This window comes from Drosophila virilis, chromosome 4 (genome assembly GCF_030788295.1).
Source record: "Drosophila virilis strain 15010-1051.87 chromosome 4, Dvir_AGI_RSII-ME, whole genome shotgun sequence".
NCBI classification, from domain to species: domain Eukaryota; kingdom Metazoa; phylum Arthropoda; class Insecta; order Diptera; family Drosophilidae; genus Drosophila; species Drosophila virilis.
Genome location: NC_091546.1, coordinates 28914803 through 28930355, shown reverse-complemented (window position 1 = coordinate 28930355; position 15553 = coordinate 28914803). Strand labels below are relative to the sequence as shown.

Sequence of the window (15553 nt, the reverse complement as noted above, 5' to 3'; positions counted from 1 at the left end):
TCTACTGAGAAATATCTGGTTTTTGAATGCGTTAATTGGAGCTTCTATGCTCGGAATTAAGTTGTGGCTTGAACTGTCTGCACTGTGTTGGGTGGAGGCTACTGATCCAATATTATTGATCACAGGGATACGTGATAGCGCGTCGGCTACAATGTTATCCCTACCTGGCTTATAGAGGAGTTCGTAATCGAACTCTTCTAGGTAAGCTTTCCACCTCTTTATCCTAGCGTTGCCGTTCCAACTGCTAAGAGAGTGGGTTAAGGGTTGATGGTTGGTGTAAAATTTTACACTCGCTTTACCGTAGAGGTAATTCTTGAGGGCTTTTAAGGCCCAAATTATTGCCAAGATTTCCCTTTCATTGGTGGCGTAGTTCTCCTCTGTTTTAGAGAGAGTTCTAGAGAGGAAACAAATGGGTCGCTTGTTCTGGAATAGGACAGCCCCAATAGCAAAGTTGGATGCATCTGTTGTTAGATGGAATTCTTTGCTGAAATCCGGGTAATGGAGTATTACCTCATTCGAAACTAGGGAATTTTTTACTTTATTGAATGCTTCGATCGCTTCTTCGTTGAGATTAATGAGCTTTTTAGCTGATTGATTTTTGGACACGCGTCCATCTTCCCCTCTTAAAAGAGAGGTTAGGGGCTTTGCCAGCTTAGCGAAGTCTTTTATAAACCTCCTATAATAGCTGGCAAGGCCAATAAACGATCTTAAATCTTTGAGTGTTTTTGGAAGTGGGTACTTCCTTATTGTCTCAATTTTGTTTGGATTAGTTTCTATCCCCTTGTCTGAGATGACAAATCCCAGGAATTCTACTCTGCTTTTAAAGAACTCGCATTTGTCCAACTGACATTTCATGTTGGCTTCTTGTAGAGTTCTGAATATGGCGGCAAGGTGCTGCGCATGCGATTCATCATCTTTGCTAAAGATAATGATATCGTTAATATAAATGAAGCATATTTTTCCAATATGCTCACGAAGGATGTCGTCAAGAGCTCTCTGGAAAATTGAGGGCGCATTCTACCGAATGGGAGTCGTGTAAAGTCGTATTTTCCGTTGTTAACGGAGAAGGCAGTTTTTTCTATGTCTGACTCCTTAAGGGGTATTTGATGAAAGCCACTTTTCAAATCTAAGACAGAGAAAACTTTGTTATAGCCTAGCTGTGCTTGTACCTCGTTGATTTCGGGTATAGGGTATTTGTCTGCGGTAGTTTGTTTATTTAGTTTCCTGTAGTCTATAACCATACGATATTTCTTTTGCCCGGAGGCATCTAATTTTTTCGGAACAATCCACACAGGTGAATTGTATGGGGATCGGGAGGGTCGGATGATTCCGTCCTCTAAAAGTTCTTTGATTTGGCTGTGTACTTCGTCTTTTAAAGACACTGGAAATTGGTAAAATTTTGAATATATGGGGGAGTCGGTTTTTGTTCGAATCTCTGCTCTGACGTTGGTTGTGTATGTCAGTTTTTCGTCCGGATTGGCAAATAGGTGTGGGTGCATTTTAACTAGTTGATTAAGGCTATTTTTTGTTCGTTTGTCATATGTTCTGTCCGTGGTATTACCGTGTTGACCGACTGTGACGGCCTCGAAGGGTTTTTCCTTTGGAATAGGTTCGGACACGAATTTCGGTTGGACGTAATTTCGGTTTAATCCTGTATCTATTAGTATTTTGAGTAATTTTCCGCTCCGCATCTTACATTCTATGTAAGGAAGAGAGGAGCTCTTTATCCTAAAAAATTAATGTCTGAGTGTTCGTGTTGGGTATTTTGTCCGTCATCTGTTTCTTCAATTTGTTGGGCGTATTTGTTTAATGGCTGTTCGTATTCAGTCTGCTGTTCGTAATTTAGCATTGATTGTACGTATTCCTCCATGGTCACATAGTTGTCAGTGTTTTCTGTCTCCGTCTGTTCTTCTCCTGTTTGTATGTTGAAATTTCTTTGTTTTTTGTCCGCGGCGTTTGTTGGTGGTGGAGGTCTTTTCCCTACTTCAAAATTGGGTCTGTTCATGTAGTTTATCATCCTCGTGCGGATGCTTTGGTCCACGTCCATTGGCTCAGGACGTGGTTGGGGTTTTGGTGTAGAAGGTCTATTGGGTATGTATACCTGTTGTGGTTGTGTCTGGTAGGTTCGTTGGTTGGGGTATTGTGGAATCGGTCCATTATTGTTGTAAGTCGGTGGTCCATGGTTTGTATTGGTTGGCCAAGATGTATGGATCGGGAGTTGGGGCCTGAAGCTAATGGGTGGTGGCCTAAAAGTTTGAGCGAAAGAAGGCTGAGCTGTTCGGGGTGGCAGTGTAGGTGGTGGTATATTTCTATTTGGGTTTCTGGCATGTGTCTGTTGATTTCTATTTAAAGCCATGTTAGTGCGATAGCTTTGATTCTCTAGTTTTAAACAATAGTGAAGGGCTGAAGGTAGATCTGCTGGCTCCTTTATTCCAAGAATCCGTGGTAAATCTCCCTTCAAACCTCTAATGAAGGTATCTAATGCTTTATCTCGGTATATTTTTGTCGTAAGGGTTTCGGATTCCCTATTTAACTCCATGCAGCCTACTTTATTTAATATCAGCGACAAGTGGTTGTAAACGACCTGGTAGAATTCTTCTACTGTTTGGTTGTTTCCTTGCACTAACATTGTCATCTGATATTCTAATGTTTCTAGATCTTTTTTGTCTGCGTAGTGCAGCGTAAGACATTTGGAGATAGCGCTCCAATTTAGGGGAACATTATACGACTCGAGGCCCGTGTCGGCATTGCCAATGATTTTGTTTCTCACTGTATGCAATATGCCAAAGTCTTTTGGCGAACCTGCCCCAGCTGCATAGGCTGAGAGTTACGATCTACACTCTTCTTCCATGAGCTAAATTCCGCTGGATTACCGGAGAATTCTCTGAGGCTTTTAACTATGTCCGGAACTCTGTCTAAGTCATTCAAATTGTGGTTGGCAGTTATTGTTTGGTCGTCTACGTCACTAAACTAGAGGGGTTGACTAACTGCTTTACCAATGTCGGCAGTTGTTGTGCCAAAATCTGGCTAACCGTGGTTGCTATTATCTGTTCTGCGTTATTCGCCATAACTCTATTTTGTAAATGTTCGTTTTGTCTGTCGATATGTCGTTGTTGCTGTCTGTTCAAGTTATGTCCGCCTACCTGTGGTTGATCTGATACTATTGGGGGCCTAACTAAATTGCTTTCATTAGCCATAAACGAGATATATTACTTATATTGTATATTTTAAGATATTTTCGAAGTATATTTAAATCTAGTGTTAATTTTTTACTCTATATTTTAATTGAATTTTTGATCGTTTTTGTTTATTTTTTTTAAGCCAGTGGCTGGTTTCTTCCTTCTACTTTGGAGGGTCCCTTGGGAGTCGCAAAGTTGGAGATAAATTATACTACGTTCGTAGTCTTTATATTTATTTATCGTTTTACACTTCTTTATCTTGCTTATCTTGCTTAGCGACAGCGGCGTTGGCAGCGGCGTCGCTGCTAATGTTGTTGGCCCGTTGGGCAATTCTTCCTGTAATTTTCGGCGGTTGCCAGTCGGCGCGTGGAGGAAATGGCACAGACACCAAGTCAGCATTTTGCTACACTTCTTATGAGGTGTTGCAATGCTTCTTATTGGGACTGTATGAATTTATTTGTTGCTAACTTGTATGTATATTCACACGCATACAAACATAATTGCTTGCACGGCCCACATAGAGCCGAAGCTGAGAGCAAATTCTATTTTTAGCTTTGTCGTTCTCTCGGCTGTGAGAGCGCAATGCTATTGATTTCGTTTTCGTTCTCAATTTTCAAAAAATCAAGCTGCATAGTAGCATTTTGTTGTATGGCGTTACTCATCTTAGTGTTTATATTGTCTTTGGTTCAGGCTTACTGTATTTATAGACAAGTTAGAGCAACTGAAGGTGTTGTCAAAGACCATCAAATGAATATAATTTGAATGTAAAGAGACTGTATTGTCAATGAAATGTTAATAAAAAATAAATTATATTAATAAGAATATTTCCAGACTTCCTTCTGCATTTACGTTTTCATTTTGGTAGTATTTTATTAATATCCGACCTAGAACCGATCATTATAAATAATATAAGGCTAAAAAATACCACAAAACTATGTTATATCACGCTGATCATGGGCGCAAAAGAAAATACATTATTGGCACGCGTCTGACGCGCGCCTTTCTTTTTTAATATTTTGATGAATGAATGTTGACCCTTTATTACCTGCAGCAGTTCGTAGGGTCGAATGGGTCAACTTTTGGCAAGCACGTCAGACGCGTGCCAATAATGTATTTTCTTTTGCGCCCATGATCAGCCCATTCACAGACATTTTTATGTGTGTGTCTGTGTGTAGAGGTCCAAAATCAGAAATCCTAAAATCTTGTTAAATTTGCATCGGGGACAGACAGGCAGGCAGGCAAGCAACAGGCACACAAGCGCATAAATGCTTCTATTCATACACAAAATATGCAAGTATGCGTGTATAGCGAGTCCAAAATATTCTAAATGCAAACATGGCAACGCTTGGGTACCCTTACCAACGATAGCGAGCTAAAATGCAAGAATTTCGCATCGTGGCGGCAAACCCTTTCTCTATTTCATATTACTCGTGCCTTCAAAAGGGTATAAATGCCTCAGCATTTGGGAAAAATTGAATTTGTGCGCAGTTTTGCTGGTCGGACAAATACACACACACACACACATTGAAACAATCCCTAAACATAGAGAGAGCATTGAGAGCTGAGAGTAAGTGCGAGCGAGATAAAAGTTAACAGCGTTGCCGTTCTATCGCACAAATCATATGGAAGCGAGTGCGCCCAGCATTTCCCTGTAGAGTAAGCGGTTCAAAAATACATCATATGTATATCTTACTCCCTTACTCGCGAGTTTGGACCAGATGCCTCCGATAGTTTTTGTGACAACGCTGTTTGTATGGGATGTCCAGTCTATATGCTGTTTGGTTAGTGGTATAACAGCATTATAGGTATATATCGATAAGGAAATAAATGTTATTACGATAAGAAGAAAGGCTGCCGAGATGAAATGTGAGGCAGTCTATCTACAATCGCGGAATAAAGAAGGCGTTGTGGTGAAAAAGAGACAAATCACCAAGAACTTAAATAAATAAATAAATCAGTAATATTACACTATTACAATATCAGAAGTGGGATTAACTAAAAAAAAATACGTATCAATAGCGACATTAAAGAGTTGGTTGGCATTATTAAATTTGCCAACAGAGGGTACTAAAACTGATCTGATGGCTAGATTAAATCAAAAACCAGTGGATATGCGTGACGTTGCTGCAGAGGAACTTGGACTTCAAATAAACCGGGAGCAGGCGATTGAGGTCCAAAATGCGTTGAAACTCGCAATACAACAGCAGCGTGACGAAATAGCAAATGACACCGAGTTGCTGAAATCGATGCGGAGTCACGATATTTCCTGGAAGAACTTCAAGTAACGGTGAACAACAACCAGCAAATCAACGGGATCAACGGGGGAAGCAGGAAAGTGATGTCCGCGATTTATTGCAGCTAGAAGATGGTCACACTGAAGAAAGACCACGGTCGACAGATGGCAACGCTGGTGCAGCTGATCACGTGGATACAGCTGGTAGCGCTGCTGCAGCTGGCCACGCTGGAAGAATCGACGAAATTGGCAACGCTATCGGAGACAATTTAAATTCAAACTGGAGCGATGAATTTGGCCAAGGAAATTTTATTAGAACTTACTGGAGAAAGTGAGGTGCGTAAATAGGTAATGCAATTGTCTAATGTGGCCAAAATCTACAAGCTAAATGAGATGCAACAGCACTTGCTTTGTATAAGTAAATTGAAAAGTGTTGCTTTGAAGTGGTTCCATGCAGACCCTATGCGCATCATTGCTCCGATTGACCAGATGCTAAACAAATTGGTTTTGCCGTTCGGTGGAGAATTTTCAATGTCGGAACTACGACATAAGTTTGAGGATCGGGTTTGGAAACCAGATGAGGTGTTCGCCACATACTTAAGCGAAAAAAAAAAAACATATTCGCACAGCACATTAATATTGATGTAGAGGAGGGTATTATTCGAGTCATACCTTGCGAAAACTTGCGCATTCAATCTAGTATGCATTGTTTTACCAATCCGGCTCAAATCTTACGTGCGCTTGCATCTATAAAATGGCCAATTAAACGGACACGAAACACTGTAGTGATATAAGCTGCACAGGAAACACAGGCGGACAACCAACAACGTTGCTACAATTGCAATGTCAAGGGCCATTGCGCTAAAGAATGTTGAAAGCCTAAACGGGAGCCAGAATCTTGCTATGCGTGCAGTTCAAAGGATCACCTAATAGCAGGATGTCCAAATAGGAAGTCTGTTATGGAAAACAAATATGTAAGATACTCAAGAATTCATTTTAGTAACTCATTTAAGAAATCAAAAATTGCAGAATAGACTATGGCAGCCCTATTTTATTTTCAAAGGAAAAGTTTGTGTCATCAGGAATTAAGCGTATGCCAGATGCGAGTTCGTATGTAGGTTTAAATGGAAGTAAACTAAGAAATGTTGAAAAAATCTTATGTTATATGAAGAAAAAGGAATAAATGTTTATTTTAATGTTATAATTGTGGCAAATGAGTCTATGAGGTATGACGCTGTGCTTGGCAGAGATTTTATGGATGCTTTTGATTTGAATATTGATTTAAGAACATTGAAAATTGTGAATGTGGATAAAGTTGATTATCAGAAAATTGTTAAAAAAAATAACAAAGCTAAGTACAAGCTACAATAAAGAAGCAAATGAAGTGGTAGATGAATTGAACAAAAACGAGCAAAATGAAGATATATTTTTCAATGAGGAAATTGGTAATGATGAAATAGTTGGTAACGAAAATGTTATTGTTGAAATAGTTAGTGATAAAACGGTTAGTACCAAAACTCTTAGTGATAAAGTTGTTAGTGATGAGAAAGTTAGTAATAAAATAATTAGTGATGAAATAGTCAGCAAGTAAGTGATTAGTATCGAAACTGTGAGTGAGTGATGGAGGGGTAAGGTTCGAACCTGATAAAGAGGAAATTTTTAGTAATGAAATTAGTCATAATCAAACCGGGATTGAAAAAGTGATTATAGAAGATAAAGGAAACGATGCAGAAAATAATAATAATCATGTTTATGAAGCTTCAGCGAATAGTGAAATCACTAGGATTGGAGTGTTAGAAGAGAATTTTGATAGGGGAATTTTAGCAATAAGTTGTGGAGACTCTTATATATAATACATATATGTTAAATGAAGACATTGATTATAGCACAAAGTGTGAATTTGAAAATTTATTTGAGAATACTTATGTTAAAGCGATAAGGCCAATCAGCAAAAAATAAGACATGAGCTCAGCATAAGATTAAAACTGACAAAGTATTTAATTGTACACCTAGACGGCTACCTTATATGGAAAAAGAAAAGTTACAAAAACTATTGGACTAAAACTTGACTATTACTTGAAAGATGGAATTATTAGGTCTAGTTGTTCAGAGTATGCATCGCCCATAGTACTAGTGAAGAATTAAACGGGGACATGACGCTATGTATTGATTGCATTGATAGCCTGAAAAAAATTATATGTAGAGACAACTACCCGCTAGCATTGATCGATGATTTGTTAGACAGGCTATGTAAAAAAACAGTTTTTACAAAGTTGGACCTAAAAAAAGGGTTTTTTCATGTTTCTGTTAATGCGCAATTTATTAAATATACTTCATTTGTTACCCCTTTAGGGCAATATGAATTTCTTAGGATGGGGTTGAAAACTGCGCCGCATGTATTTCAGAGATTTGTTAATAACATATTTTGTGATATGATAAGAGATAATAAAGTAATTGTTTATATGGATGATATTATGCAAGTAGAAACACAAATGAACACATGTAGACTTTAAGGGAAGTTTTTATAAGACTGGTTCAAAACAAACTAGAGTTGAAATTAGACACGTATGAATTTTTTAAAAGCAGCGTTAAATGTTTATGATTCTTAGGCGGATGAAAAAGAATTAGAAGCGGTAAAATCCTTTCCAATACCAAAAAAAATTCAGGGAGTGCAAAGTTTTTTAGGGTTATGCTCCTACTTCAGGAGGTTTTTTCTTGACTTTTCTATATTCGCTAAGTCCTTATATGATTTATTAAAAAAAGATAAGAAATTTAAGTTTGGAGAAGAGGAGCTTAAGTGTTTCAATATGTTAAAAGACAAATTGTTAGAGGCGCCAGTACTATCAATATATAATTACAAAGAAGAAATAGAACTACATTGTGATGCTAGTGTATTGGGATTTGGGGCGGTTAGTTAGTTCCGGTTTTTTATTTTTCTAAAAGAACAACAGAGGTTGAGTCTAAATATCATAGTTTTGAGTTAAAACCCTAGCTATTATTTACGTATTATTACGTAGATTTCGTATATATCTTCAGGGAAGACGATTTAAAATAATCTCAGATTGCAACTCTTTAACTTTAACGCTTGACAAAATAGATTTAAATCCGAGAATTGCTAGATGGGCGTTAGAGCTACAAAATAATTAGTTTGAGTTAGTGCATAGATCGGGCAAACAAATGCAAGATATGGATGCGTTAAGCAGATGTTATGAGCATATTTAAGTTATTGAATCAAATAGTTTTGAGGATACTTTGGTTATTTGCCAAGGCAAAGATGACAAGCTAGTGGATATTAGAAAGCTGTTAGAAAAAGAAGAGCATAAGCTGTTTGAAATGGGAAATGAAATGGGGCCATTTATAGAAAGACAAATTATAGGAGATTAGTTTTTATGTACCAACGGATATGGAAGAACATGTCCCTTACAAATATCATGATGAGTTGGGACATGCAGGAAGAGATAAGATGATTGATGCTATTGGAAAAAGTTATTGGTTCCCACGTATGAAGAAAAAAGCAATAAAGCATATAGGAAATTGTTTAAAATGCATTGCTTTCGCCTACAAGTCGGGCAAGAGCGAAGGACTACTACATAGCATACCGAAAGGAAACAAACCATGGGAGACGATCCATATAGACCATTACGGACCAATTAATGCACGAAGAGCTAATAAATATATATTTGCCGTGGTTGACGGTTTTTCCAAATATACACAGCAGAGACAACAAGTATGAAAGAAGCAATTAGTGCATTAAAGGATTATTTCAGAGCTTATAGCCGACCTAAGTTCATTATCTCGGATAGAGGAAGTTGTTTTACTGCAAAGGATTTTGAGGAATTTTTAAATAACGAGGAAGTAACACATATTAAAATAGCAACTGGATGCCCGCAAGCAAATGGGCAGGTGGAAAGATTAAATAGGGATCTGGGTCCGATGATGGCAAAAATGGCGGAATAAGAAAAGGGATTACATTGGGATGTTATTGTGGAAGATGTTGAATATGCAATAAACAACACCAAAAGTAAAAAGAAATTTTCAAGCGAAATGTTATTCGGACTACAAAAGAAAGGAAAAATTTGTGATGAATTAAAGGACAAATTACAAGAGTTAACACAGGTGAACAGTTTTGATACAAATAATTTAGAAAATATTAGAAAGAGTGGGGAAGCATGTCTAAAAGAAGCTCAAGTCAGAAATGAGGAGCGCATTGATAAAAAGAAGAAAGTATCATTAGAATATAAAATAGGTGACTATGTCATGGTAAAAAATTTTGACAGCACACCAGGAATTTCGAAGAAGTTAATACCAAGATATAAAGGGCCTTACATTATAGAACAAATCTTAAAAAATGATAGATACTTGTTTAAAGATGTAGAAGGTTTTCAATTATCTCGTTACCCGTATGTTGGTGTCTGGAATAGCCAAAACTTTAAGCATTGGACGCGAAAAAAGTAAATAAGCAGAGTTATTAAGATAGGTATACATATAAAATACAGAGATCAGGAGCTCTCTTTGTCAGAATGGCCGAGTTGTAATAGGATAAGATCAACATGTGTAGCCCTAGCTATGTTATTATAGTGTCGCTATCTATGTTAAGTATAACAGTATCATAAGTATATATCGATAAGGAAATATATCTAATATCGATAAGAAGAAAGGCTGCCGAGATGAAATGTGAGGCAGTCTATCTACAATCGCGGAATAAGAAGACGTTGTGGTGAAAAAGAGACAAACCACCAAGGACTTAAATAAATAAATAAATCATTAATATTGAACTATTATACTATCCCTGCAGCATTGTGAATTTCCTGGGTAAGGCCTGCTCCTACACTGTCAATGTCGACAGCAGAAGAAAGTGCGGCGTTAGAGTTGACCCTGGAAAGCAGCCGTGTTTTGTAGCTGTCTATGTCCATGTTGTTTTTAATCAGCCTTTTGCGCGCCGCTTTTTTCTCGACCGGGGTATTGATATGTAGTGTTGCAGCGGTGAGCTAGGAGAATAAGTTCTCGTTGAGACTGCATTTTATTTTATTGGAAGCTATACCTTTGGAGAGAGCAATGTCCAGTATGTCAGGAACCTTGCGCAGAACCGTGGGCCAGTCTGTGGGTTCACCAGGTGAGTGGCGGCAAGGACCTTTTTTCGGAATGTAACGGTAAAGAGCTTGGCCTTTAGGGTTTTTGGTACGCGAGCCCCACCAGGAGTGTTGAAATTGCTACCAATTATTAACCTGGGGCCAAAGCTTTCCAAAATATGACTAAGCTCATTGTCCTTTACGTTATATCTGGGTGGGAGATACGCAGCTTCGATTGTAAGGTCGCCGAGCGGGCTGGGCATCCTGACCTGGGCCCACTGCACCCAAGCTTGTTGGTGTGCTAGCAGTTCAATATATTTTATTCCTTGTTTGATGAGCACTGCAGCTCCACCACAGGCTCTACCGTTTGGCTGGTTGGTGTAAATAATATCAAAGCCTTTGATGGAGAAGTACGATCTTTGGGAGAAGTAATTTTCTGAAATTAGGAGTATATCTGTGTTGGTGGTTTTCACAAAGTGTTCGACCTCTGGCCTGCTATTGCACAGGCCGTTCGCATTGCTTACCAACAATAGTGGCTAGCACTTGCGTTATCTGGCTAAATAATTTATCCATCATTTTTTCCATCATCACCTCTAATCGAGTAACTATGGTTTCCACAGCTCCTGCTGCTGACTGCTCAGATTGGCGAGCTTTGCTTTGTGAATTATTATTTCCTCCTCCGAGCGCTTCAGAGTAGCTGACGTAAGGGTCGATTTTAGCAGATGGTTCTCCTAAAGTAAGCCTGGCTGTGATATTTGGGTGACGAAAAGCATTAGGGAACGCCTGCGCCTAGGCAGTTGTATAAATAGCGCAGCCTTTATATGAAGCAGCATGGTCGCCTCCACAGTGTACACAGTACGCTGGTTCCTCTTTACTTTTAGTGCAGTCTGCTGAGCTGTGTTTAACGCCACACTTGACCCATCTATATTTAAGACGGCCATATCTTTGGGAATGCCCAAACCTTTGACAGCGGTAGTATTGAGTCAAAAATTGAATAAAGGAGGCTCGATTGTTACCACCGAACTGCACAAACCTTTTATACTGAATGCCTCATTATTGTTGGTAGTTTGCTCCAGGTTAACGAAAAAGACAGTTGTTGGCATTTTCGTATTGCGGCTAATGGCATTGTGGAGGTCTTTAACGTTGTGACCTTGTTCAGCCAATGCTTTCTTAATCTCGTCCTTATCCGTCGAATGATGAGGGCCTTTGATAACTATACGATATGCTCGGGCATCGCGGGGCTGAAATGTTGTGCTCATATTGTGCTGGTCGAGATGCGCTTTTAGGGCCGTATAACTTGCGACCCGAATATTGCTGTCTTTTCCTGACGTTACGCAGGCGCGGGTGTAGAAGTTGGGGAGCACGCGGGCTTTTAGCAAATGGGGACGCGTTTGATATTAATAATGCTTTTTTTTTTATAATATCCTGAAGTCCATCTTAGATGATTTCATTCCTAATACTATTCCCTCAATTGCTTCACTCCACTCTGCCACTCTGTTTCACTCCCAGACTATCAAACCTACAAAATATTAAGTCTAAATATTTTAAAAAGTTTAAATAGTCTGGTGCGAGCATTGACTTGGCCAAATTTTCCATAGCCAAACCGAACTTCTTTGTTCTTAATTCTCAGTGCTATGAGTATTATCTTTCTCGTTCCTAAAGTCTATTTACCCAAAAGATAGTTTTATAATTTTGTAAACTTGAAGCGTAAATCTTCAAGCTGCCACCATCTTTTTATACAGGGATAATTAAAGGTAGAAATGATTCTGATTCTGCTAATCTCTTTGCTAATTTTTTCCAATTAACTTACTGTTGCGTCTGTTCTTATAATAATTCTTACTATCACAATATTACCTTATCCGTTCTATACCTGCTTCTTATTCTTCTTCCTATGAATTCTTTAAAATTACCATTATAACGAAACTTCTATCCTTGAATACTGCTTTTGCATCTGGTCTTCGCAGTTTAACAATAGCCAGGTTCGTATTAAATGTGTCCAAGAGAAATTTCTGCTTTTTTTCTTACGAGGTTCAAATTGGGACCCTAATCTTCACTGCCATCTTACTCCAGCAGACAGCTTCTTCTTAATCTTCCGTCGTCAACCAACCGTAGGACAATTCTCGGTGTTGTCTTCCTACATAAGTTGATTATTGGCGATATGGATTCTCCTCGTGTGCTAGACCAACCAGAAATTATCGCCATCTTTACGAATCCATGTTGATCAGGGGAAAAAACTGATTTGCAGAAATGCTGCAAATTCGAAGTGATTAGTTTTTTAATTATTTAGGAATAGCGTACAGTTTTGCAATGCCCCTGTAATTTTGTATATCAGACTTTCCACCTTTCTTGTGGAGAGGAATGATATAAGATTCTTTCCAAAGAGATGGGAAGCCAGAAGATTAAAGGGATAGATTAAAAAGCTTAAAAATGAAAGGAAGAAGACAACTAGGAAAAGTGTCAGGCCCAGGAGAGTAAGAAGATTTTCAAGAGTTCATAGCTAAAAGGAGAGAAGAGTGTGAAATAATGGGAGGAGGTATGGAACTAGCAGAAGAAATAGTATAAGGGTAAGAAATAATATTAGGACAGATTGAAGAGTAAGTTGATTGGAAGAAAATTAGTATTAACCATCAGGAGACAAAAAAAAAATGTCAAACTTGAAGAATAATTTCCTTTGCGAAAGCAACGGCGGGGCTTATTGGCTGATGAGCAATACAGAAATACAGTAAATGTTAACAAATACAAGGTCAAGTGTTCTATTCAAATGATTAGACATAGAATTGATTTAAAACAACGAAAGATCAAGCATGCAGTCTATAAAATCGTACTGTGCTGAGGGCACTAGATAATTATCGGCAGTGAATAAACTTCTTTAATACAAGTAACATGTTTCATATAAACTTGAATATCAGAAGAAAGAGGGACATAAGGGCATGTAATATAGATATTTCGTGTAGGAAAATACACCTTAACTGAGATAATCTCAGCGTCAGTAGGCGTACTAAAATAGAAAAGTTCTGACTGGAGAGTGGCTTGAACGGCAATTTACGCCACACCACCTCGAGTCGAACGAACATTTCTATGCAAAATCAAATTATTCGAAAAAACCTTAAAATCAAATATGGTTGAATTTAACCATGTTTCTGAAAATGCTATTATATCCGATTCGAAGGTAGTGCTGGCCATAAAAAGATTTTTAAGCTTTGAAATGCGACCTCTAACATTCTGATAATGAATAAAGATTTGGTCAAATGGTATCCCGTATTAAAGGGACTGGAAGGGAGAGAGGCTGGTCACGCTTTTTAGGCTTGAACTCGTGAACAATCATGTGTGGAGGCCAAAACTTGAGATCAAGAGTGATTGGGAACATATCATAATATCATATCATCATATCATATCATATTGGTTATTGACACGCTAGCAGGAGATTTACTAGCAATAGTGGTGTCCGACGACGGAACTTGCCTACGAGTGGCAACAACCGTTAAAGTAGGTGCTACGGGCTCTACTGGTACTACTACAGGGGTTAAAACAGGGGTAATTGGGCGGTCGCTTGGAGAAGGCGATAAAGACAACATTGGAGATATATCCGAGTTGCTAGGAAGGTATAAAAAAGGCGTAGGTGTCTGAACAGACGTAGACGGCAATTGCAAAAGTTGAGGCTCCAACCGGCGATTGGTTGGAGAATCGAATTCGTATTTGCCAATCAACTCAAAACTCGAGTCAAAATTACTTGAGAGCTGCTTAGCCACATTATTCAATTTTAAGAACTGATTTCTCACAGAATTATACATTCTGGAGAAATCAATTTGTTTGTCGATGCATTCTGAACTAAGCGCACAACAGACTACTTTTCTCAAAAAACTTTTCGCGTACTATGTAAAAATAACAATAGTATTCATCTCGTTTTCTCTATCGAACTTTCTCTACCCCTAATAAAATCCTTGCTTTCAGGATACCTTCGGAAAGTCACAGACCATTCCCAGATAGGCGCTATGAGGGGCATAGCTTGCCGGACCAATTTTCCCTACCGGGTCGGTGATTTCCCATTACTTTTCAGTTTGTCCTATCTACATAACATTCTATATATCTTGTTTAATTCCGTTACTTTTTTAATAACTTCTCTCTTTCTTTTTTCCTATTTATTGTATTTTCTTAATTAATATAGTAAATTAAGATTATTTTTAATTTGACCTAAATAACACTATTTTCTCTATTAACAACCGTGTTCTTAGCTGTAGGCTCTAATAGCGTCACTGACAAAATTAGCTGTCAATAGGGATGCAGCTGACCGGACTAGCAAATAAAACACCTCCATCGGTTGATGATGCTATTAGAAAATTGTGTATTCTAACTAGGCTTTTAGCATAATATTTTAATATGTATATTGTATTGAATAATTGGGAAGACACTGGTTTTGTCGACCATTAATAAATTAATAAATGCCTGACGGGCATTTGCAATTTTGTCTTTGAACCCTTCTTTAAAGTCGTCAGGGATTAAGTGAAGCGTTTTGCTATATTCCACTGATATGAAGTGGAGGTTCATTGACGATATAATGAATGGCGATGTTAAACAATGCTTTGGCGTCGCAATATATGACCTTTGTTTTTAGGAACGCATGTACTAGTTGCAGAATGGGGTATGATACGTCGGCTATCGCTCGAAACGCGACAGTTTAGGGACTTCGAAAGTGTAGGGCAACGAAATCTCACTGTGAATCTTTTCGCGGGTTTTTAGTGAATGTTCGCTTTATGTTTTCCATCATTTAATATTAGAAAAAAATATGTAACTCTCTGCTTTCGTCGAATGTCGGGTCGAACAGGTTTCTAAAATCTAAGGATAACGGCTTCTGACGCCAAGATATTTTTTATGCGTTCGAATGCATAACGTTGTGCCTCGTTACATTCTATCTGTACCTTTCTTACAATATGTTTGCTGACGGTTTTGTGTTTCCCTTTCATTATTAGTTAATGGCCTCGCTTTGGATGTGAAGTCGTTTATAGATAGCCCGCTACAACTGGCCACCTAAAGAAGCGATTTCAAGTGAAAACAGTTTTTTGGCTCGATGTATT

At 38.3% G+C, this 15553-nt stretch overlaps 1 long non-coding RNA gene across 1 annotated transcript; it reads left to right on the top strand.

Annotated features, from left to right (window-relative positions):
- The first annotated feature begins 4907 nt into the window (after positions 1 to 4907).
- Positions 4908 to 10198, top strand: LOC116649885 (uncharacterized). Its single transcript, XR_004302793.2, has 2 exons — positions 4908 to 6386; positions 6442 to 10198. It is a non-coding gene; the product is annotated as an uncharacterized lncRNA (long non-coding RNA).
- Positions 10199 to 15553: the final 5355 nt, after the last annotated feature.